The following is a 24,433-nucleotide window of genomic DNA, read 5'->3' on the forward strand; positions in this document are numbered from 1 at the left end:
GGGGTGTCTGGGGGGGGGTTCAGTTGGTGAAGAGTCTGACTCTTGATCTCAGCTCAGGTCTTGATTTCAGGGTCATGAGATTAAAAAAATTAAATTAAAAAATAAAAGAAGTAGACACCCTTATGTAAAAAGAATTCAATGGGAAGCCCACTCTGGTTGCTCTCACCCCTATAAATATCCTGTAAGTCCTTCTTTCCTGGAACCAATGACTTGTTTTGTTAGTCTTAGAGGGTAGAGAACATGCCTTTTTAGTTTTCTGAATTCCACCTGACACTTATGAGGCTTTTGATATGTTCTGTCAAACAGATGAATGAATGCACAAGTGCATTTGATTAGGAGTGGTCTGTGCCTGGTACTTTGTGCCATGTTGCTCACTTGCAAAATCTACCCATTAGTCACCGAACAGCTTTTCATTTTATTCATTCTGATTGCTTCCTTGTTTGTGCCTACAAATTAAGTTTTTTCCCCCTCCCATCTTTAAACATGCTTAAACTGTGTTTATTTATTTATTTTTAAAGATTTTATTTATCCATGAGAGACACAGAGAGAGGCTAAGACACAGGCAGAAGGAGGAGAAGCAGGCTCCATGCAGGAGCCTGATGCGGGACGTGATCCTGGAGTTCCAGGATCACGTCCTGAGCTAAAGGAAGATACTCAACCACTGAGCCACCCAGGCGTCCCTTAAACTGTGTTTAGAATAACATGGAAAACTTTCTTCTCCCCCTAGAACCTCCCCCTGGAGGGACACTGACATTAGGTGGTCTGGTAACCATTTAAACACACAGAACATGAACTGACACGAAGGTCTCATTCTGGCACATTCCTTCCTAGCTCCCAAGGGTTAGGGTACCATTGGAACTAGCACGAATGAGACAGAGACTTTGGTTTATATGTCCTCATTCTGCTTCAGTAAAGTGTCCTAGTCACAACAAGGTATTGAACACGTCAGACTGTGTTCAAGAAGTCTGAGAAGAACCGTGTTTGGCTGAAGTTGAGGAGGTGGCGGGAGGTGAGGGGAAGGCGGGTGAAGACCTGTGGTTAGGGAGGCGACCATACTGTGCCACGGCAGCCAGAAGGAGGAGGCTGGGGCTGGAGAGAAGGGCTTTAGGAGCCAGCCAGATGCTCTCAGGGAGGGAGTGACAGGCTCAGAATGGCTGGCAAGAAAGGTAATTTTCACAGCGGTCTTGGATGCCTGAGTGGGAGACAAGGTCTTGTGGTCAGCCTGCTATCTGCTACCAATTGAGCTGCCACATCATAAGCGCTAAAATAAATCCTATCACAGACTATCTGGAAACAAAAGGCAGAGCCTCCCTGTAGTGTGGATCTGCTCATGGTTTACAGATATTGTTCTCACTGATGCCCTGAAATGTTACCTAGACTCTGAATCAGGATGGCTTTTACTGACAAAGTAAAATCATGGCCAAGTGCAAATTCATAAACTGGGTCTTGCTTTAAAAGCAAAGAGGCTTGGGGCTCCTGGGTGGTTCAGCGGTTGAGTATCTGCCTTCGGCGTAGGGTGTGACTCTGGGGTCCTGGGGTCGAGTCCCACGTTGGGCTCCTGGCAGGGAGCCTGCTTCTCCCTCTGCCTGTGTCTCTGCCTCTCTCTGTGTCTCTCACGAATAAATAAAGTCTTAAAAAAAACCCCAAAGAGGCTTTTAATTCACATGTACGCATTGAGTGTGCATATCCCTCGAATATGCAAAGTATCAGGGCTCTTCTATGCCCTTAGAAGCAAATCGTGTGGTGAGTCTAAGGATTTCTTTGGAAACCGTGTCTCATTTGGAATCGCATACAGGTGCAGGTACTTGGCCGTGAACTTTACACTTACAGATGGACATTTTCAGAAACGCACCCACAGTATATTCCAGGGAGTGAATGGTCAGATGAGGACAGCCCCTTCCCTCAGCCTGGGAGCACTGATAAGCAGGTGGCAGTATTTCATCACAATGCAGATTCCATCCCGCTTACTAGCTTTTACTAACATGATCAAAATGCCTTTGGCCTTGGCCAAAGATACACGAATGATAACTGTGATTATGCTAAAACTGAACATTTGTTACTTGGCCCTCAAGGATAGCTACAGTGGGAAATGAAACTTCCAATAAATTCCATAGAGATAACATTTGAAATAACTAGTGTGGCTTTAAATTCTGAGATCCCCAAGCACCTGATTTTAAAGTCCTACCCCTCCCCAGCTAGTCCTCCAGGCCCATTCCCCATGAAGGTCTTGGAATGTGCACCACCTGGCCTATGCTTTTTAAAAATCTCACCACAGGAAGTCAACATTCCCCTGGCTAGCCTTGCTTTCTTTTTTTTTTTTTTTTTTTGAAGTAACCACTTCTTTTTTTTTTATTTATTTATGATAGTCACAGAGAGAGAGAGAGAGGCAGAGACACAGGCAGAGGGAGAAGCAGGCTCCATGCACCGGGAGCCTGACATGGGATTCGATCCCGGGTCTCCAGGATCGCGCCCTGGGCCAAAGGCAGGCGCCAAACCGCTGCGCCACCCAGGGATCCCTAGCCTTGCTTTCTGATGAGACAGTGCAGTCCCCGGGGAAGCTACGGCTGTGCCTTGGCCCCCATGCGTCCATGGGCGGTTGGACAGATCTTCAGCAAGAGAGCAAAGCATGGTTCTCTCTTGTCCCTTTAATAGCCTGGGAATCCAAAGCAGCACAGATTCCTTTTCAGTGAGGATTACCTCTCACCTGGCATCTCACCCCAACCCCCAGGGTTGCAAAAGGATATTTGTTAGAATAGTCATCATACTGCGGAAGTGGCAGTGCATGGATGAGCGTGGGTCCCTTGGTCCGTGGCTTGGCGTTGGCCAGAAAGTACAATAAACACAGTGCCCTCCCCTCACACCCCATGAGAGAATGGAGTCTCAAGACACAGGAGGAAGCTTTGCTGGTCTCACCATCAGAAACTGCTGTGCCACACACCCTGCTCCTCCTTAGTTGAGCAGATGGACATTTACCTTTCTGAGGCTCGGGATCACATAGGTACACACAGGTGTGCAGCTTCCCTGTCTTCTCACGTGCTCTGACGAACTCAGCTGGAAGGACACAAGGAGCCTCTGGAGAAGCGAGCAGGTAACAGCAATAGGCAGGCAGGAGATTTACTCCTGGGAAGGGCCAGGGGTCGGGGACAGGGGCAGAGAAGGGGAAAACCTCGGAGCCACTGCGGGCTTAGCGCCAGACCGCCACCCTAAAGCTCATATCACCCTGAAAAGTGTCAGATGCTTTTCTTCTTTTTTGTACTTCCTGGGGCTTATAAAAGTTATGTTGACAACTACAAAGTAGCCGATGCAGCATGCAACTGCATCATGTCTAAAAAACACAATGTACACATCTTAGTCAAAAAAATCCTTTATCACTGGGACGCCTGGATGACTTAGTAGTTGACTGTCTGCCTTTGGCTCAGGTCATGATCCCAGGGTCCTGGGATCGAGTCCCACATCAGGCTTCCTGCAGGGAGCCTGCTTCTCCCTCTGCCTGTGATTTTGTCTCTCTCTGTGTCTCTCATAAATTAATAAATAAAGTCTTTAAAAAAAGAAAACAAAAAATCATTTATAGCTGAAAAATGCCATCAGCTGAGCTTTCAGTAAGTCAGAATCGCTGATCACAGACCACCATAACAGAGTAGTAATGAGTCAGGTCATGTTCGAAGTATCCGGAGATAACCGCAGTGTGGCACAGAGACAGGACAGGAACAAATGCTGTTGGCAACAGTGCCAAAAAGACTGGCTCCACACAGGGTTGCCACAGACCTTCACTTTGTCAATAAAACCCAAACAAGCCAAAAAAACAGTATCTGCAGAGCACAAGAAAATGAAGCACAGTAAAATGAGGTGTGTGTGTACAGATCTTGGTGGGGGGGAGGTGAGCAAAGCATCAACTCACAGAGTCTCTGATTTCCTTCTGCTTACCTAGAGATGTATGAAGATACAGGTAGTAGGAAAGGCAGGATTACAAACCAGCCTTTTAACGACTGCTTGTGCCCTGTCAAGGAGTCTTCTTTGATGGGTTTTCTAGAAGAGTGCTCATTAATTCTCTTTAAAATCAGTTTATTTCTAGAAAGGGAAACTCCTTTAGGCAAGGGTCTGGAAGGCTTTTCAGAGTCTATGTAAAGTCTAAGGTTATGAATAAAATCAGTGGTTTGCCCTGATTTTTCCTTCATCATCCATTTCAGGCTGTGGGAAATAGGAGGCATGGCAGTTCTGTCACACTTGATTCATCAGCCCCACAGACACGGTGAAGACGATCACTAGGCATTTTCGAAGTGATAAATAAGAGGATGTCTGCTTCATTCTTTTAGACTTTATGTCTCACTACACCTAGAAAAGATCACCTGCTAAGACTGGAAGTGGTTCACACAGCGTGTAATTAAGGCAGCATCCTCAGCCATTGCACGATTTTAGGGCAAATTCTCTGTCTCCCTTTGCTCAAACACCCACCATGAATTCCCACTTCCTCTGGTGCAGACAAATCCTGCCCATACAACAGCCTGGCACTTTACTGACAGAGATCAGGGCTGTACAAATGTCCCACGCCCAAAGGTCACATGATGGGGGGAACAAAGGAGAGGATTGCGCTTCCTTTCTGCAACTCTGACTTCAGCTCAAAATTGTGCATGAGAGCTTTATGCAAGGCGGTCTTTATGGAACTCCTACAGAGAGGACACTTGATTCAGAGGAGCCAGGTTGCCACCGGACTCCGTGACTCTCTCGATTGGGGTCGAAGCAACCAGTGTCTCAAGTGGCAAAACGTGGATGAAGATTGACAAAGAATTTAAGTGATTTTGGCATAGGTTTCTTTAAAGACACCTTCTATTTTTTATAAATATAATGCATAGACATTGCATAACAGCTTGGAACCAGAGGAAAGAAAGCAGTTGATGCGATAGATCACTGTAATCACCCCGGGGCACCAACTACTTTGACAATTCTGGTGTATTTCAGCATTTGGGGATATGTGTGTGTGCACAACAAAACAAAAGCTCGACAATGTGTTTCCAACACATGACAGCAAATTTGCCTCTCTTACAGGTACTAAAAGGTATAAATTAGATCTTTTATTTGGTGAAGCTGATGAGTTAAAATACAACAGAGCACATAAAGATCAAAGACAAAGTGAGAAAAGCCAGAAAACATTTCACTTAAATATTTGAATGCAATGCATGATTACTAAGCCAAAGAAAAACTATTTATCTGGCCTGAAGAATGTTATTTAAATCCCAGGCTCATTCATGCTAAACAGAGGCAACATTTTCCATTCACTTCTCCAAGGCTTCTCTTCGGCTAGAAGTGACTCCCTCCTCTTCCATCTAGCATTCCTATTTATGGGCTTAATGCCCACAATTGAGAAGGATAAGTTTAGAAAGTGCTCATTGCCAAAATGATGATATTTAAATGGTAGGTCAATTTTAAACAAGGTGATTTTTTTTAGGTTGTGCCAACCTATAAACATTATTCTTGCCTTAAAACTATAAACTAAAACCCACTAATAAAAAGGCCAGAAGAATAATTATTTACAATGATGTATTAAAGAGCTTGAACTACTTTTTCCTTTCTAAAGAAGTAAAAAAGAACTGAATTTTCAAAGATGAAAAAGTCACACGATCTCCCTAAATGAGCCTTTTGTTTCTTTTCCTATATTTTCATTGTGTTCACAATTAAAATGTGCAGAAGAATGTATTTGTCAAAATCTTGTAGTTTGCTAGACACAATCCGATGCTAACGCCAAGTAAAGAAGTATTATCATGAAGAATTTCCATTATCATCACCATCAAAGCTCATGGGGAGCCACAGCCATTTGGAACATTCTCTGACCAGAGATCACCCTATGGAGTGATGGCAGGTGCCACTCTCAAGACAGAATGCAACTTCTTTTCAGTTCTTCTATGAACTATTTATTATGTCTTGAAAGATAATGGAAGTATACCTAATATTGCCAGATTTCTTGTATTTCTAGCTCCTCCTTTCATGTTTTTCTTTCCTTGCCAAAACTGCCTGTTCTGAATGATGAAAGGAAAAAAAAAGTTAAAATGTATCTGTATTTTAGAAAGGGAAATATCACATAGGTATATATTTGTTTTCAACACATATGCATTTTTTTAAGATTTTATTTATTTATTTGTAAGAGACACAGAGAAAGAGGCAGAGACATAGGCAGAGGGAGAAGCAGGCTCCCTACAAGGAGCCCGATGTAGGACTTGATCCCAGGACCCCAGGATCACACCCTGAGCCAAAGGCAGATGCTGAACTACTGAGCCACCCAGGTGCCCCCCTCACATATGCATTCCTAGCAGTGAACACAGTGATGGTCCACCCCCCCCAGAAGAAGGAAGCCCTGCCTGTATGGCTTGTCCAAACTCGAGGCCATGTGACCTGCAACACTGCCTGCTATTACTATGCAGGCCTAATAGGTCTGGCCTACTAATTCGCTTACTGCTCTCGGCTTAATTCGCACAGTCAATCCTATTCTCTTGCTAAGCATGCCCATCTGCTCCCGATGGGCTCAACAATTATAATTTCTGGATGTGCACAGATGTGTGCATGGTGTGTAATTCTATCCCATATTGCTGGGCCCCATTTAACACCCGTGCACAGGTGGTATTTTTTAAGTGAATGAGGCCAAAGCAATTTGAGGCCAACAGGACACTGGAAGAGCAGAAAGTCTGAGATTTTCAGTTCTCTTTTTTAACAGATAGTTGCTCAAAGCCAGGCAAAAGCTGCTATTGAATTGGAGGCCAACAAGTATGTGTGTGTGGTTCATTACAGATCTCAGAACCCCTCTTAGGATCTGCTGACAAGAGCAGGGTAGGGGGTTTATATGGGGCTGTGTGCCAAAGACGTCTGAGCAGATGGGGTTTCCTGATGGCCTTGGGAATCAAAAGCTTTCAAAAAACAGACTCAAGCTCTGAGAGAGATCGCTCCCTCTCTTTTTTTTGTTCCTCCTTAAAATGTGGCACTGAAATACCAATTACTAAGATATTGGAAAGAAACAGAGTGGAAGCAAACTTCTTTGGAATTAATCAATAAAGGAAATCAAGTGCTTTGAAATTGGTACAGTAAATAATAATAAAAAATGATGATTCTAATTGCAGTCTTCCTTGGAGCATGTTTTACACTTCATGAAGCGTTTTAAAGTACCCTAGTCCATTTAGTCCTTACAATAACATGATAGGATATATGGCATCGATGTTCTCATTATTCAAAAAATGTAAACCAAGAGATAAATACATGTATAAAGTCACAGAATGGATGGAGCTGGGACTCAGACCCAGAGGTTTATTCCATTGATGCTCACCCTGCTAGTTAACCCTTTTCCTTTTTTTTTTTTCCTACTTTATGGTTTCATGGTAGATTTGGCATTTTGTGAGGTGATATTAAAGCTGAGGGAAGCAAACCATCAGAAGGTACCCACTCCACACTGCCTGGGTTGGGGCAGGGTGATTTGGAACTACATAAACATGTGATACATTTTGACTGAAAGCCAATCTTGTGGACATTGCTACTCTAAACATTGGGGTGCAGGTGCCCCTTTGGATCGGTATATTTGCATAAAAATTTGGAAAGAGCCCAGATGTCCATTGACAGATGAATGGATATAGAAGATGTGGTATATATATATATATATATATATACACACACACACAATAGAATGCTACTTAGCCATCAAAAAAAAAATGAAGTCTTGCCATTTGCAACGACGTGGATGGAACTAGAGGACATTATGCTAAATGAAGTAAAAGACAATTATCATATGATTTCACTCATATGTGGAATTTAAGAAGCAAAACAGAGGAGCATAGGGGAAGGGAGGGAAAAATAAAACAAGATGAAATCAGCGGGGGACATAAACCATAAGAGACTAAGAGACTAAACATCTTAGTCATAGGAAACAAACTGAGGGTCACTGGAGAGGAGGTGGGTGGGGGATGGGGTAACTAGGTGATGGACATTAGGGAGGGCATGTGACGTAATGAACACTGGGTTTTATTTATTTATTTTAAAAGATTTTATTTATTTATGAGAGACAGAGAGAGAGAGGCAGAGACACAGGCAGAGGAAGAAGCGGGTTCCCCATGTGGAGCCCACTGCAGGACTGGATCCCAGGACCCTGGGATCATGCCTGAGCCAAAGGCAAATGCTCAACTACTGAGCCACCCAGGCGTCCTGAGCACTGGGTTTTATATACAGCTGAAAATCACTGACCTCTACCTCTGAAACTAATAATACAGTATATGTTAATTAATCAAATTTAAATTTAAAAAATTAAAAGGAAACCAACCTTATGAATTTGTATATTTAATTAAACCAACTGTAGGGCAGCCCCCATGGTGCAGCGGTTTAGCGCTGCCTGCAGCCTGGGGTATGATCCTGGAGACTAGGGATCGAGTCCCACGTCAGGCTCCCTGCATGGAGCCTGCTTCTCCCTCTGCCTGTGTCTCTGCCTCTCTCTCTCTCTCTCTCTCTCTCTGTGTCTCTATGAATAAATACGAATAAAATCTTTAAAAAAAATTAAACCAACTGTACATTTAAAAAATATATTTATAGTTTTCTTTACTACAGGAACAATCCTCCAGCTTCATGGGAAGGGGTAAATAGGACAGGATAAGCTTGACCATTCCTTGCCCAACCACTTTAAGGCTATGATTCCTCACATCACCCCCAGTCAGGCCCCACATTTCTGGGAGCTCAGCTGTAGCAAAGTACTTCAAGTCTTAGAAAGAACAGTTCTCTCATTTGTTTGCTCTCCCAGCTGTTTTTCTTGTTCCCTACTTTTCTTCCTTTCCTCATCCTCCTTCCTCACTATGCCCACCTCTAGTGCCTGAATTTGTGAGCTGCTTAAGATATCCAATATATAACTATTGAAAGGTGTGCAGTAAAATAAACTTATCTGCATCAATGAATATGGGTCAATGAATGGCCCTGAGTGAAGTGAAATGGTGTAAATATTTATCAAGCTTCACTCGAGGCCTATGAGTTATTGCTCACAATTAAGCAAGCCATGTCCTTTTTTTTGTACACCAGGAGTCAGATAAATTGTACCAGACCAGTAGTTCTGTCAGCTATTCATTGTATGAACCTCATCAAATCCCATCAATTAAAAGGGCACGATGTCATCTTCTCCTTTGCAGGGATTAAATGAGATGCCAGATGTGAAATGTGCAGCCCAGTGTGTCCTGAAACATAACAGCTTCAACATATAATAATTTCTACTCTTCAACATATAATAATTTCTACTCTCATCATTGTGACTTATTTTAGGTCTAGAAGGCAAATAATGTTTAGAGTTAAGGAAATGAGCCGAGCATGATTTCAGAATAGAACAGGAGGTGGAAATGAGTTAATGATCTTTGGGATAAATGAGAAGAGATTAAAGAGTAGAAATATTAATACAAGGACATGATAAAAGAGAACATTTTCAAGAGAAGAAAAGAGCTTGCACAAGTCACAGCCAGAGAGACAGAAATTAAGGGGAAAATATACAGAGTGCAAGAGACACAGGGAGGAAAGGACTGATATGAGAGGAGTGGGAAGAAGATTCATAAGAATGACTGACATTCAATCTTCTGCTGCCTCCCTCTGCCTCAATTAAGAGGAAGAGGCTCCATTTACAGAAGCCAAGTCCTAGGATTTTGGGATGAACTTGCACATGGCCCCTGTGGACCAGAGGACCCTCTAGGTAAGAAGCCATAGAGTTAAGTAAAATTCACCATCAACTTGGCTCCCTCAGAAATGCAACTACAAAACAAACTCCCTCAAAAACAAAAGGCAGTTTTTATCTAAATGAAGACAAGACTTGCAACAGTAATTAGTGGCAGGTGGGTCCTCCACCTATGCGAAGTGGGAACAAGGCAGCTCAAAGGCTGCCAACTTTGAGGAATCCCCAGGAGAGAATGTCACAAAGCAAATACACAGGTCTTTACCACAGGAAGAGCAATTTCCATGATGTGGTCTTTTATGAATAAAGAAAAATGGGGAGGGCATGTGAAGCTGCCATAAGATAAATCAAAGGATAAAAAAGTCAATTTCCCTTCATGGTAATGACATGTCGTTTCTCACTCCTGAGTTTTATTCAGTTTCTACTTCATAATGTGGTTCCTCTTTCCTACATAATGTGGTTCCTCTTTCCTATGCCACTGACCTTGGAAATATGTCAAAAGACAGCTGATCTTGTGAAAGCACCTTCTGTGGATTTTCTCAATAAAATCATAAAGCTATCATCACTGAGGAGAGATAATGTTCCCTGAGAGAGGGAAAGCTGCCTGTCTCCATTACCACAATGCCTATCACTTCTGGAGGCTATAAATCCTCTGATCACCAGAATTTAAAGATAATTTGGTGTGGTTGGCAAGTCTTAGAATGGCTGGATACCAGTCTCTCTGCTATGGGACTCAGGGCTGCCTCTGCAGAGGGATATTCAGACAAATGAGAATGTAATGAGAGGCAGTTACTGAGATCTATGTCCATAGGCCATCCTGAAAGAGAGCGCCCTGCTTCTCCACTTCAATTTGTGAGAATCCAGCTGTGCCTGGCAACATGGTACAGACTCTCACCCTTTATCATGTAACTTGTTAGCCATGATCACCTACCTTATGCCTTTTGGACTGGATTTTAGTGGCTCAGGCTAGAATATTCATACTCAGAAAAGAGTTGATCTTCAAAACATTATGATTAAATCTGACACTGAAATGGTCACAACTTTGACAATCAGTGAAGATGGGTAGAGAGACCAGGCACCTTTTGAAATTCAAAGTTCTTTGTATTAGCTGCAGCTGATAAAAATGGAAAACCTTGCCTAGGGACTCCTGCCTCACATAAACATATTGGGGAAATCCACATCTTTTAAAGAGGAGTTGGTAAACAGATGCACGGTTCTGAAGGGGATGTGATGATGGACACGTGTGCCTATAATCTTAAATTCTTTTTCTTTCCGTTTTCCTTACCATAGCCAATGGAATAAGTGGTAAGCAAAGGTGTACTTCCATTCACCTGTAGGAGGTGCTCTAAGGAAAGACTTCTCTGAATTTGCTGCCATGCGTTAGGCTTTGTGAAGAACTCAAAGGTATCACCTTTCTCCGGGACATTTGTATTTTAAAACTGTGGGAAGAATATGGCAAGATTTAGCATGAATCCTAGATTGCATATGGTGGATTGCAGGCTCCACCAGAGGAAATGCTTAGCTTCTCTGCACCTCTCAGTCAAATCACAAAGTAAGATGTAGAGATGACTCCACATGCCATCTACATGAGGAGTCCTGTATGCCCCTCAGCTCCTTTCCTTGAAAGGCTGTGTGCTGCTTCACTGCTATCCTAAGACGACAGAGGGCACTGCTAAGCCATTAGATAAAAACTTTAGCAACTAGCTCACAGGGGTTGTGGCGCTTCGAACTGCATTACCACTTGGTGTTCTGTATTTCTTGCTTAAGAGACTGTGCTGAATTTTTGCATATTCTTAGCTACTGGTAGGAAATAATTTGCAAAATGATGGTGTTGTATGGTGCAGAAGAATATTTTTCATTAGTATATGCTCCAGGGTTATCAGCTTAAGGAGGGAGACACAGAACTTTAGGGTTCCCACTGACGTTGGGTGCTACTCATGGTCTCAGCAACGTCAGATTGCATCATTTCAAAGCTGCTTGATTTTCTCCACACCTGAGCCACTACAGAATCTCCCTTAATAGAAATGACCCAGAGTTTCCCACTTTTAGAAGATCCAAGGGGCAGCCTGGGTGGCTCAGCGGTTTAGTGCCGCCTTCAGCCCAGGGTGTGATCCTGGAGACCCGGGATCGAGTCCCACGTCGGGCTCCCTGCATGGAGCCTGCTTCTCCTTCTGCCTGTGTCTCTGCCTCTCTCTCTCTCTCTCTCTGTGTCTCTCATGAATAAATAAATAAAATCTTAAAAAAAAATCCAGGGATTCGTTATAGGGAGAAGGAGAAAATTTTGATATTTTTGTCAAATGGAGGGCCGGAATGCATAAGAGAAAGTGGCCTGCCTTGGGGCGACAGACCCTGCAGCACTTGCTCTTGGCTGCCAGGTCGATCTGTGAGCAGCGTGTTCATCCACATCCCAGGAGGTATGCAGTGCATAACAGGTAGCACAGACACGGAAGGAGTAATATCACAAGCATGGAAAATACTACAAAAGATTGGCTTAGATAGCTTCTAGAATGCTGAGTTGAAATGCACAGAAGAAGAGAATTTATTCTTTGTAACATGCCAGGTGCTACCGTTTTATGTCCCATTTGTATAAGGGACGAAACCCATTAACTGCCACCTAGTAATGCAATTTATAAAAACTCATTACAGACACTCTCCTTCTGCAGCTGTGACGGCGGCTTGGCAGAAGTCTGTCCACATTAGTGAGAAAGTACTGATTGTCTAGGAACCTAGAACTGGGGATCAGGTACTGAGGAGAAAACCCAGTTAATCTGCTGGTTGTTATCAGGAAAAAAACAAGGAAGGAATAAATATCCAGGTTCATACAAGGCACATCTCTAAATTTTCTATAATTTTCAAAGGCATCCTGCCAACTCCATCAACCTGCTTTCTCTCAGCTTCTCCATGGAGTCCTGGGCGGAAGTGAGCTGTTCTGGTTCTAGCCCTCTCTCCTTCCTTGGGAGGCTCTGAAACCCCATGGTTGAACAGCAGGGACTTTGACAAAAGTTAGATGTCTGTTCTGGGGCAAACTGCACAGCTTCTCTACAGGCTCATTTTCCTCAGGTCCAAATGGAAACAACCATAATACACATTCCAGAAAACTGCCATGAATAGCGAGGTAACATATGCATTGTGCACCACACCTGGCTTATACACAGTAAGAACCCAATAAATGCCAGCTGTCATCCTCAATGTTGTATGAAGCTGACGAGTGACTCGAACCTCCCTGGTCTCCATTTCCTCATTGGGATTATACTAGTGCTTCTGAACTTTTGCCTCTAAAGTCTCCCAGCAGCTTCTGATCTGAATGCATCCTCCAGAGCCAAACTGGGAATGTAACTTGCAGGGGGTGATCTCAACAGCAGATAAATCTTTTATACTTTGTTGTTTTACAGTTGACGTTTCTTGCAGTTTTTAAAATCGAGTTTTGCATTTGACTTCACAATAGACCTTTGTCTAATATTTTAAAAGATGTCGGGCGTTCAAATTCTGTTCAGCCACATCTGACACCACAGGAAGAGGACCTGGGATCATCCTGGGGGTCTGCCATAGGGGAGCGAGTGCACCCCTGCCACACAAGTCATGGGACCGCTGTGGTCTGCAAACCCACGTGGAGTGGAGGCGCCGCTGTAGAGCTTGTGAGAAATGCAGAATCAGGTCTTAACTGCAGATCCACAGGGTCAGTGCTACATTTTCTCAAGATCCCTGAGAATTAGTATGCCTGTTAATGCTGAGAAGCACTGCACTTGATTTCCAAAGGGCCACCAGGGCTAACCTACTCTGATAAGTCAGATGAGGAAATCAGCATACAGTCATTGAGGCTGGGAGCCTGACATTCTGTTAATTAAGGTGAGGAGCATAGAGATGACAACACTTTGTTCCTTCTTTCGAGGGTTTTCTGGCTAAGAACAAGTGAACAGCAATGACCTGGCCCCACAGGAAACTGCTCTCTGCCCCATTAGAAATTTGCTCAACTATTCATTAGAGATTGTCCCCCTTTAAAGAGAGGTGATTATAAAGGAGTTTGGTGATCTGAACCTGGAACTCTTAGAATAATGACTGTGATGCCCTCTCCTTCTCTACCTCCTAATCCATCTCCAGCCCTAATAAAATATTCTTCAGTGTTTTAATATATTATTATTTCATTCCTACACATATCATTAGTGTTGAAAAAATTTAACTACCTGGTGTGAAGAAGAAATAAAAATCCATTTTGACACGATTGGCAATAAGCAGTTTTTTTAAGGCAACTCTTGGGATGCATAATGAGTTGTCTGAGTGCTGCAGACACCTGTTTACAGTCTAAGCCTCCGACATGCTCTCATTTGACTCTGCTGCTGATAATTCATGGGTTCATTGAGAGTTACAAGGGAATGAATGCTTTTCTGTATTTTATACAGCCTTCAGGCTCTTGCTGAGACAGGGTTGTGTTGAGCAGCTAAAGTTTGATGCTGTGCAGAGTGACATTTTTGCTTGAAGACCACAGGATCCTCATTGTTATGAAAGACTGTTGGGGCAGCAAAAACAAAAAAGTCAATGGAAGCTCAATCCAACTGTTTCTCTTGATGTCTGGGACTGTGTCACCAAAAGTGACAGTCAGTGGCAGCAAAGTGTCATCTGTGGGCCTGGGACTTTGGAGAAGAGGAAGGTAAGAACAGAGCCAGTGGAGTTCTGAGGGATACTCTGAGGGGCTGCCTGGTTCTTCTTTTTTTTTTTTTTTTTTTAAGATTTTATTTATTTACTCATGAGAGACACGCACACACAGAGAGGCAGAGACATAGGCAGATGGAGAAGCAAGCACCATGAAGGAAGCCCAATGTGGGATTCGATCCCTAGACTTCAGGATCATACCCTGAGCCAAAGGCAGATGTTCAACCGCTGAGCCACCCAAGGAGCTGCCTGGTTCTTGTGAGCCTGGGTGCCAGGGCGGGAGGGAGGGCCTCTACCCTGCCCATCAGAAGTGCATATGCCACAAATGTGGCCTCCCTATTTGATGGCATCTATGATGTCTTAATCCTTTCCTTTCTAACACATGAAGGTCTTACCAGTACCAGCGCTCCTCCTTCCCACATGCTCATTTAAACCCCTGCCAGCTGGCTCACCCCCTTCCCTTCCAATTACACAAAGTCTGCCCATGACTTCTTAGGTTCCAAGGCCAGTGGCTTTCTGAAAGATCTCCTCCCACTAGATTTTATACCAATACTTGAAACAGTTTGTCTTCTACCCTCCTCTCTTCCTTCAGCACCTCAGTAGTCTGCATTTTTTCAACATATCTTCTCTTCTGTGCTCCCTTTAATGGCTTGACCCCTCACCCTGTTAACCAGTCACTTCCTGAGGCCCAGCCCCTGACTTTGTAGAGCTCTTCATTTTTTTAGATAATGTATTCACTCCAACAGCTTCAAACTATGCTTCACCAAAAGTACCTCTCAGATACATAGATCAATATATGGGGTTCTTTTTTTTTTAAATCTTATTTGCTTATTCATGAGAGATACAGGCAGAGGGAGAAGCAGGCTCCCTGCGGGAAACAGGACGCGGGACTGGATCTCAGGACCCTGGGATCACTGAGCTGAAGGCAGATGCTCAACCACTGAGCCACCCAGGTGCCCCAACATCTGGGGTTCTTATTCCCTGGGATCAAATAGTAAATCTCTCACTGTCTCGTGGCTATTTGCTTATGATGGACAATCTCTCCATCTACCTGCATCAACTCTAAATGCTACCACCACTCCAGGTTGAGTGCTGGTTTTACTAACACCGTGAAGCCTTCAACAACTTCTAAGCATAGAACAACCTGTCTTTCCCCTATGAAGTGTGCCAGTTGAGAGATCTGCCTAGTAACACTTGCTGCTTGGTATTTTGCAGAGCTATTTCTCTCCCCAGAACAGTGCAGGATTGAGCAGTCTGATATTGTGCAGAGTAAGATTTCTGCCTTATATCACTCATTTATTTAACAAATATTTATGGAGCATCTACAGTGTGCCAGGTACTATTCACACAGGTAGGAATAGAGAGGTTAACAAAAATAGTTTGCCATCAAGAAGCTTATATTCCAGAATGGGAGGTGGACCTGGCCAATCATCTACCTACCTACCTACCTACCTACCTACCTACCTACATATTACAGGTGGTAATAAGCACCATGAGAAAAAGTGAATACAAGTAAGAGGGAAGGAAATGTGTTTATAGAGGAAGGCTATTTACTTAGGGTTATAAAAGGGGCCTTTCTGACGGCTTGATATTGAACAGACATCTAGAGAGAGAGAGAGTAAGTCATGCATGAGACATCTGCAGGAAGGGCATTTGGTGCCAGGCACAGAGCATGCTTATTGTGTACAGGGCCAGCGATGAAGCCAATGGGGGCCGGACAGTGAGGGAAGGGGACGGTGGGGGGAGATGACAGTGGAGAAGCAACAGGGAAGAGATCACTGAGGGCATCAGGTTCCAGCAAAGACTTTGGATTTCACTCCGGATAAGAGAAGAAGCCATTACAGACTTTTGAATATGACTGAGTGTGACAAATTGACTTACATTGTATAAAACCTGTTCCGGCTGCCATGCTGAGACGAGGCTGGAAGGACTTTTGTATTCAGAGAAGAATAAAATAAAATAGTTCAGATGGGAGCCAGTGGTGAGTTGGTCTGGGAGCAGGTGTGGGGCTATTAGAATTGGCCGGATCTTGTTATATATATATGTATATATATTTTTAAAGAGAGAGCCAGCAGCAGGAAAGAAGAAAGAAACAAGGATGAGCTCGAATTTTTAGATTGCAGGACCTGGGAAGAAGGCGATGTGAAAGACAGAGGAGTGGGTTTGAGGCTATGGGAATGCAGGATTTGGTTGGGCTTTCTGAGTTAGAGGGATGTGCTGGGTTTAGAAGTAAAGAATCACCAAGGCAATTTGTTATATATGCCCTAGATACCTCACTCCAGCTTCTCCAATGCTGGGTAGCCATAAGAAATCAACTACACAGAGGAAGGCATGAGGCACATCACACAAACGGCTACTGCCTTTATGCACGCTACACATGAAAACAGCCATCCACTACATGAAGCTGTTTCCATTCCATAATTGAATTATTCCCTCAAATCAGCCTAACCATTTTCATTTTTAAACCATCATTTTGGAACAATTCAGTTCTCTGGTCTTACTCTTATTGTAAAAACTGTCAGTGTAGTGGAAGGTGAGAAATTTGTACAGTTGATGAACTCTTTAGTTTATAAACAGCAGAGGATCAAATATACACAGGTATGATGTGGTAAATGCCAAGGAGGGGTTGTGGACACTGAAACTCTGCCTATCTGAAAGAGCCTCTCGTGATGTTCATTTTGAAACCTCCATCCCTTTCCTCTCCCCGGTGACATTTGGGTAAAATCAGTGTTCTCCATTTCCCTTTCTCCTCTGACCCCCTTTCTTCTCACTTTATCTCACTATCCTTTCTTTAACTCTAAAGGAAAAGAGAGAATATAGAGGAAGGAGGAAAACATCAAAACACTTCTATGCCTGTGCATCCTTGGATGCTCTAGAAAGATGAGGTCCAATCCCGACATGAATTCAACATATACTTGTTCAAAGCAATAATATTAATACATGTCTTAAACAGGAATTTCAACATGTTGCATTTCTTTGATTAACTTAAAAACACACTTAGCTAGAAGATTCTAAGAAATACATTCCCCACGCCAGAATGTAAATGTCACTGAATGCAGTCAATGAGAACATATCAGCATAAACTCTCCTTACACCTTATCATGTGGAGACCACAGTTTATTTATACTCAGCTCAGACGAAGATGAATTGGTCAGATTGAATGTGCTGCCAACTAAGCAAATAACAATTTCAGTTATTTAAAAATGTGGTCCTTCTAAATCTGAAAAAAAAAAAAAACAACCCACAAACCCTTTTCATATAAATGCAAGGATGAAAAACCTTTGATAAAAACTGTGAAGCTTTTAAACATCTTCCCAATTTCTGAAGTTACAGTAAATCCACTCAATAAGTATACTACTACAGATTAGAAAAGAATTTTATGAGATGGAGGGAACAAATGAAAAAATTAAGAGAAGGTCTTCACCTTTACTCTCCTGCCCAAGTCCAATTAGTTTGATTATTTTATTTGGACAATTAACAGTACCAAAAGACAGCTCCTGGAACAGCACAGAGAAGACCCACTTCACAGAAGATTAATCAGAAAATACTCCCTGAGACACTGATGTGCTAACTCACAGCATGAGGGGTTGAAATGACCAGCAGTTATACAAGTCACTCTCAATGCAACTAAACTCCATTGGTGAACAAACTTTTAAGTCACTTCACTCAAAAGCATGCATTCTCTTGAAGGATCTTGAGAAAAACTACTTTAAAGGATAGTCAATAAAAATTTCCATCTACTTTGATAAAATGTTTTTTTTTGAGAGAGAGAAAAAGTAGATGCATGGGGGAGGGGGTGGAAGGAGAGAGAGAGTGTGTGTTTTAAGCATGGTCCATGCTAAGCATGGGGCTCTATCTCGCAACCCTGAGATCATGACCCAAGTGGAAATCAAGTGACTTAATCAACTGAGACACCAAGGCTCCCCTAGTAAAATTACTCTTAAAGGCCATCAGAAAATATCCATTATTGCCTACCTACTTTTTATACTCTCTCATTTTCAAAATATAATTCAACAAATCAAGGGACTTTATATGCGTTAACACCAGAGAAGCAAATATTGTCTAATTTTTGGTTAAAAGAAATGTGGTTGCTGCAGCAAAGATAATAGTTTGTTTTTCCAACAAAAGGGCAAAATAATTACTAAAGACAATTCTACTCTCTTATGAATAACCAATAGCACAGCAAGATATAAAAGAATGAAAAGGGACCACTTTCTAACGCCAGATGCAAAAATAAACTACAAATAGGTTGAAGACCTAAGTGTGAGACCTGAAACCATAAAAATCCTAGAAGAGAGCACAGGTAATGACTTCTCTGACATCGGCTATACCAACATTTTTTTAGCTGTGTCTCTTGAGGTAAGGAAAACAAAAGCAAAAATAAACTGTTAGGATTACATCAAAATAAAAAGCTTCTGCACAGCAGCGCAAACCATCAACAAAACAGACAGACAAACCGCTGAATGGGAGAAGATATTTGCAAATGACATATCTGATAAGGGGTTAATATCCAAAATATATAAAGAATATAAAGAACTTATACAACTCAAAACCCTAAACACAAATAACCCAATGAAAATGGGCAAAGGATCTGAACAGACACTTCTCCAAAGAAGACAGACACAGACACATGAAAAGAAGCTCAACATCACTGATTATCAGGGAAATGCAAATCAGAACTGCAATGAGATATCACCACTCACCTGTCAGTATGGCTAAAATAAAAAACACAAGAAAGAACAAATGTTGGTGAAGATGTGGAGAAAAGAGATCCTTCATGCACTGTTGGTGGGAATATAAACTAGTGTTGTCACTATGAAAAACAGTATGGAGGTTCCTCAAAAAATTTAAAATGGAAATACCACATGATCCAGTAGTTCTACTATTGGATATTTACCCAAAGAAAACAAAAACACTAATTTGAAAAGACATATGCACCCATATGTTTGCTGCAGCATGATTTTCAACAGCCAAGATATGGAAGCAGCCCAAGTGTCCATCAATAGACAAATGGATGAGGATGGTGTGAGGTGTGTGTGTGTGTGTGTGTGAGAATAATGATATGTTAGCCATAAAAAAGGGAAGGCACTGTGCCATTTGTGAAAACATGGGTGGACCTAGAGGGTTTTCTGCTAAGTGAAATAAGTCAGAGAAAGACAAATACCATAGGATTTCACTCATACATAAAATCTAAAAACAAAACAAAACCCTAAAGTGTTTAAAAAGCAGAATAAGACATATAAAAATAAAGAACAAACTGATGAGTGCCACAGGGAAGGTGGTAGGGATATAAACAAAATGGGTGAAGAGGAGTAGGAGGTATAGGTTTCTAGCTACAGGATCAATGAGTCATGGGCTAAGAGGCACAGCTAAAGAATATAGTCCAGGCTACTGCAGTAGTTCTGTATGGTGACAGATGGGAGCCACGCTAGCGATGAGCACAGCATAATATAGCATAATATATAAACCTGTTGAATCATTATGTTGTACACCTAAAACTAATGTAACATTGTGTGGCAACTATACTCATAGGAAAAAAAAAAATATATATATACAATGTCAACAAAAATAAAATCAGTACCATATTATAAAGATTTTGAATACCAACAGTTAGCTTGCAAATATGAGTTAGTTAATGAACTAATAATCTGTTCTCATCTATGGATCATATAAGCTACTCTGGAAGCGATCCAAAATTGGATATTTATGGAAATGTGACAGCAACTTAATATGGTTATCTGGCCAACATAATGGCTATTCTGTTTAAAAGATTTGTTAAGTTTATTGGTATGACCAGAAACAGCTTGAAAACATAAAATTCAAGAAAAAATGATGGAATGGAGATATAGCAATGTAATATAAATTACCTGCTTAATATTAGAAGTGGTTTAATAGCTTATAAAACTTGCAAGTTAATAAACAGAAACACTACTGCTTATTCACAGAGTGGTAACTAAAAATTTGCAAGTTTATAAGCCAAAACAAACCTCTGCATTCAGACAGCCCGATTCCCACATTTTACCAGTAGAAAAATAAAAACAGAGATTATGTATCACGTACTCCATGGGCACTGATTGAAGCATAGCACAGAAAGTATACATCAGGTCCCTGGCTACCACTCTTGTTGCTCGACTATCTGAAATCCTCGCATGCTACTGAAACGTTCATCTGAGTCACAGAAGGGTCATGTGATCCATGTGATACAAATTACAGGTCAGTCCAAGGGTAAAAAGACAAAAAAGGAACCAGTTTATAAGTGCAGGAGACAAAACTCAAGTTAATTCTTAGATGTGTGCTATGCTTATGAGGTTTTCCCCTACTCGAGTACCTGTTGTCATTACAGCAGACAGGCCACCTCCCATTTTACTGTATATTCTGTATTGTCTTTAGTCAGAAGTCTCAGAGCTAATATCTGGTACATAATCTGTTTTACTGTAATCGCTGTATTTTCCATTCAGAAATATTTGTGTACAGAAAATAAAAATTATCTGACCTAAACAACTGACACAGGAGCCTGGAGGCTCCTGTATGTGTTGGGATTCCTAAAAGTTACACATCTGCTCACTTCCAAAGCAGAAGGGTGTGATAAAGTGGGAACTCCCCAGAGTCCTCAGCTGAGATGGTGTGCCAATTGTCCCGCATCAGACTGTCTGCCCAATCCTAGCAGATGAAATGTTTTCAGATTTACAAACTCAAAAGATAAAAGCATCTACAAGTGGCGTTCACTCCATGACTGCTAATCTGATAGGTTTAATTCTTTTGCCTGAACAGTTTAGTAAAATTCTGGATGTTTCTAGGGATCATTTTGCTCTGTATTTATGGTATCTTTGCTTGCCATCAGTTTTTAAAAAGTTCCTAATGTGGGTGTGCTCCCTCTCATTGTTTTCCGGAATTATAATGACTTGGTGGATAATCTGAGAGGTGACTGTCCTCAAAGGGAAGGTCACTGATCTTGCCAGTGTCCTCCTGGTAACTCCATCCCAGTGAAAAACTAGGGGGCAGGTATTTGTAATTTTATTTAGCACTGCTCCAGGGACAGATAAAATCTTCATCTCTTGAAACGAAAGATAAAAACCGTATTAAAACAAAATCCTGAAGTAACCCCCAGAGAATTAAGACACCAGTGTCCCAATATCATTTAGAATGGCTACCAATTTTAAAAGAAGCTCATTAATTCATATTTTAAGGTTGGGAAAATAATCCAAGTGTGTGACAAACATCGAGAAATGACTAAAGTACATTTGTAGTATTTTTTGAAAAATAACTGAGAGGCCAGTCAAACCCTCTCTAGTCAGGAAAAGCAGCTGGCAAGTTCAGGATTTGCCTTCCTATATTGATACTTGTATTATATAAGATAATCCTTCTCTATATAATGGCACCTGTAGCTAGACCATTCACAAATGCAGGCTAGGTATTGCTGTAAAAATGCAAATCACAGCTGTGTCACTTATGCATGTCATGATTTACCAAAGACACCAGAGCAACACTGTAACTTGATGAGCAAACCCCAAACCCAGGGCACAGCTTCGGTGTTAAACTTGATTCTGTGGTCCACTATCCAAATGTCCTTGGAAAGGACCAGTTATTGTATATGACCCTTGAAACTCACCATTTTTAAAATCGATTCAAGTCCTAACATCCTGGAGCTTTATACAAACGCATTTCGTTTTTAACAGACAGCTATAAACAGCAGGCAAACAATGAATTTTAAAGTCATCTTATCGATAGTTTGTTGGATAGAAGGAAAATCTTATAAAATGATCTCATCCATTTGTGAACCTTAAATTGCATATTGATATTGAAAGTTTCTTGGGATTTGTTTTGAGCAGAACTTACATGAGAAAAAGAAAGTGACTTTTACTTTTTGTCTGTCTGTCCCAAGGTTTTGCCTGGCCCACAGGCTATCTTTAGCTGGTACTTGAACATTAATTCTGCATCTCAGAAGCTTTTTTTAAAAAAAGATCTTATTTATTTATTCACAAGAGACACACAGAGAGAGGCAAAGATACAGGCAGAGGGAGAAGCAGGTTCCCTGTGGGGAGCCTGATGCGGGACTCTATCCCAAGGACCCCGGGATCACGACCTGAGCTGAAAGCAGACTCTTAACCACTGAGCCACCCAGGCGCCCCTCAGAAGCTTTTTGATGTACAGATTGAAAACACTCAGTGGGCCGGGACTACTGTCCTGTTCAGCATTGCTTCCCTGCTGTCAATAATCCACAAATAAATAAATAGCAGAGCCTTTTCTCTTCCATGATTCTGGCAGTAAAAGTCAGATAGAGAAATAAAAGAGCATAGGAAAAAAATAGCATACTATTTTTTTCTATTAGCCTTGCTACCAGTGGCCAAGCAGCTCAGAGAGGCTGGGAAAACACCCACCCTGTGGTCAGTGGCCACAATGACACTTGACACAGGGAACTGAGGAAGCCTCTTTTATATTTTGACATGTCCAACCAAGGGCTTGCCCTATTCACTGGACTCTTCCTCCTCTTCTTTATTAAAAATCAGTATTCTGAGGGACACCTGGGGGGCTCAGTGGTTCAGCGTCTGCCTTCAGCCCAGGGTGTGATCCTGGGGTCCTGGGATCGAGTCCCACATCAGGCTCCCTGCATGGAGCCTGCTTCTCCCTTTGCCTGTGTCTCTGCCTCTATTGCTCTCTCTGTGTCTTTCATGAATAAATAAAATCTTTTAAAAAATCAGTATTCTGGGTAGGATTTACAAGAAATTTATCTATTTAAATAGATATATTTATAGACACAGACACACCACACACACACTGTAGACCTTCTTGTCCCCTGCTCACCCAACCAGGGTGGTTCTGGAGCCCCCATGCCCCATCTCTTTCTCACCCTTACAAGTGGACTGGTAAGCTTTTATCCCATCTCTTTACCCAACTCCACAAGGACCTAATCTTCCCCCTTCTGCACCACCCTAGTGTCTGCACCTAATGAAATACATTGGGGTTTTTGTCCCCTGGAGCTCTCAGGGCTGGCAGAAATGATACTGAGCCTTCAGTTTGGATCATGATCTCCCAATGTGAAGCAAATCTCTGGATGGCTAGGAAAATGTACCATTCATCTCAGACATCCAAAAAATGAAATTGATTAGAAACACTGAAACATCAACTGTGGCACTTCTATGGCGGCTGAAGATGCAGAGGTACCTAGACAGATCCATTCTTAATTCATCTTGCTTCAGCACATCTTTATTGGTATTACTGAAACTGCTCAGCGTGCCCCTTTGACAGCCAGGCTACGGTGGGACATGCCTTTTTTTTTTTCTTCTGGAGAGACTCCCTGTGGGTATCTTCCTGTATTGTGTGTGTGTGTGTGTGTGTGTGTAACTTTACTACTTAAAAGCAATAGTCTGTGAATAATTTTATTGTACATTTTTCTTTTAGTAGTTCTTGCCACAGAAGTCATACCTTTCATGTAACTGCAGAGTAAATGGGGTTTTGTCCTCCAAGTGTGACTTTCATGTCCAGAAAGCTGCGTTTGGAGGCACAAGCAAGGTCCTGGCTCTTGTGTCTGGGCTCTAGGAGACTAATGTGATTTAGGAACTGATAATGCGAGAGCTCAGGGAACTCATCTTCCCCTTTTCATGCTTCTACTAACAGCCTTGTATTTGCCTCTGTTTAGGATTGCACAACTGCCAGGTGAAAGAAGGGGTATTTATCATAAGTAATCCTCAAAAGACTAAGGAGGAATTTCTTAGGTAATCCTCAAAAGATTAAAATCGAACTAAGTGTATATTTACTCAGTGTGGCTGGGAAGGTGCTATTACGGTTAAGAACAGTAAAAAATATATGCACAAGGGACACCTGGGTGGCTCAGTCAGTTAATTGTCTGCCTTCAGCTCAGGTCATGATCCCAGGGTCCTGGGACGGAGTCCTGGGTTGGGCTCCCTGCTCAGCATGGAGTCTACTTCTCCCCTCCCTCTGCTGCTCCCCCTGCTTGTGTTCTCTGTCTCTCTCATTCTCTTTTTCTGTGTGTCAAATAAATAAAATCTTGAAAAAAAAAATATGCACCATTTCTTATCACTTACATACTGTGCATTGACTGGCTAATCTTCAAATTAACTTTCTCTTTCTCCTGAGCATACAGCTAGATAACATTGTCTG

At 42.0% G+C, this 24,433-nt stretch overlaps 1 protein-coding gene across 17 annotated transcripts in view; it reads right to left on the reverse strand.

Annotated features, from left to right (window-relative positions):
- Window positions 1–24,433, reverse strand: part of LOC140631715 (transient receptor potential cation channel subfamily V member 3-like) — a 541,542-nt gene that overhangs the window by 143,175 nt on the left and 373,934 nt on the right. Inside the window, exon 7 of one of the 17 annotated variants that reach the window (XR_012029202.1) lies at window positions 11,856–14,171. The exons of the other annotated variants lie outside the window; for them this stretch is intronic. The gene's annotated coding sequence lies outside the window, so the exon portion shown is untranslated. Of the gene's footprint in view, window positions 1–11,855; window positions 14,172–24,433 lie in introns of those variants that run through there. 17 annotated transcript variants of the gene reach the window in all.

Source organism: Canis lupus, chromosome 4 (genome assembly GCF_048164855.1).
Source record: "Canis lupus baileyi chromosome 4, mCanLup2.hap1, whole genome shotgun sequence".
In the NCBI taxonomy this organism is placed as follows: Eukaryota; Metazoa; Chordata; class Mammalia; order Carnivora; family Canidae; genus Canis; species Canis lupus.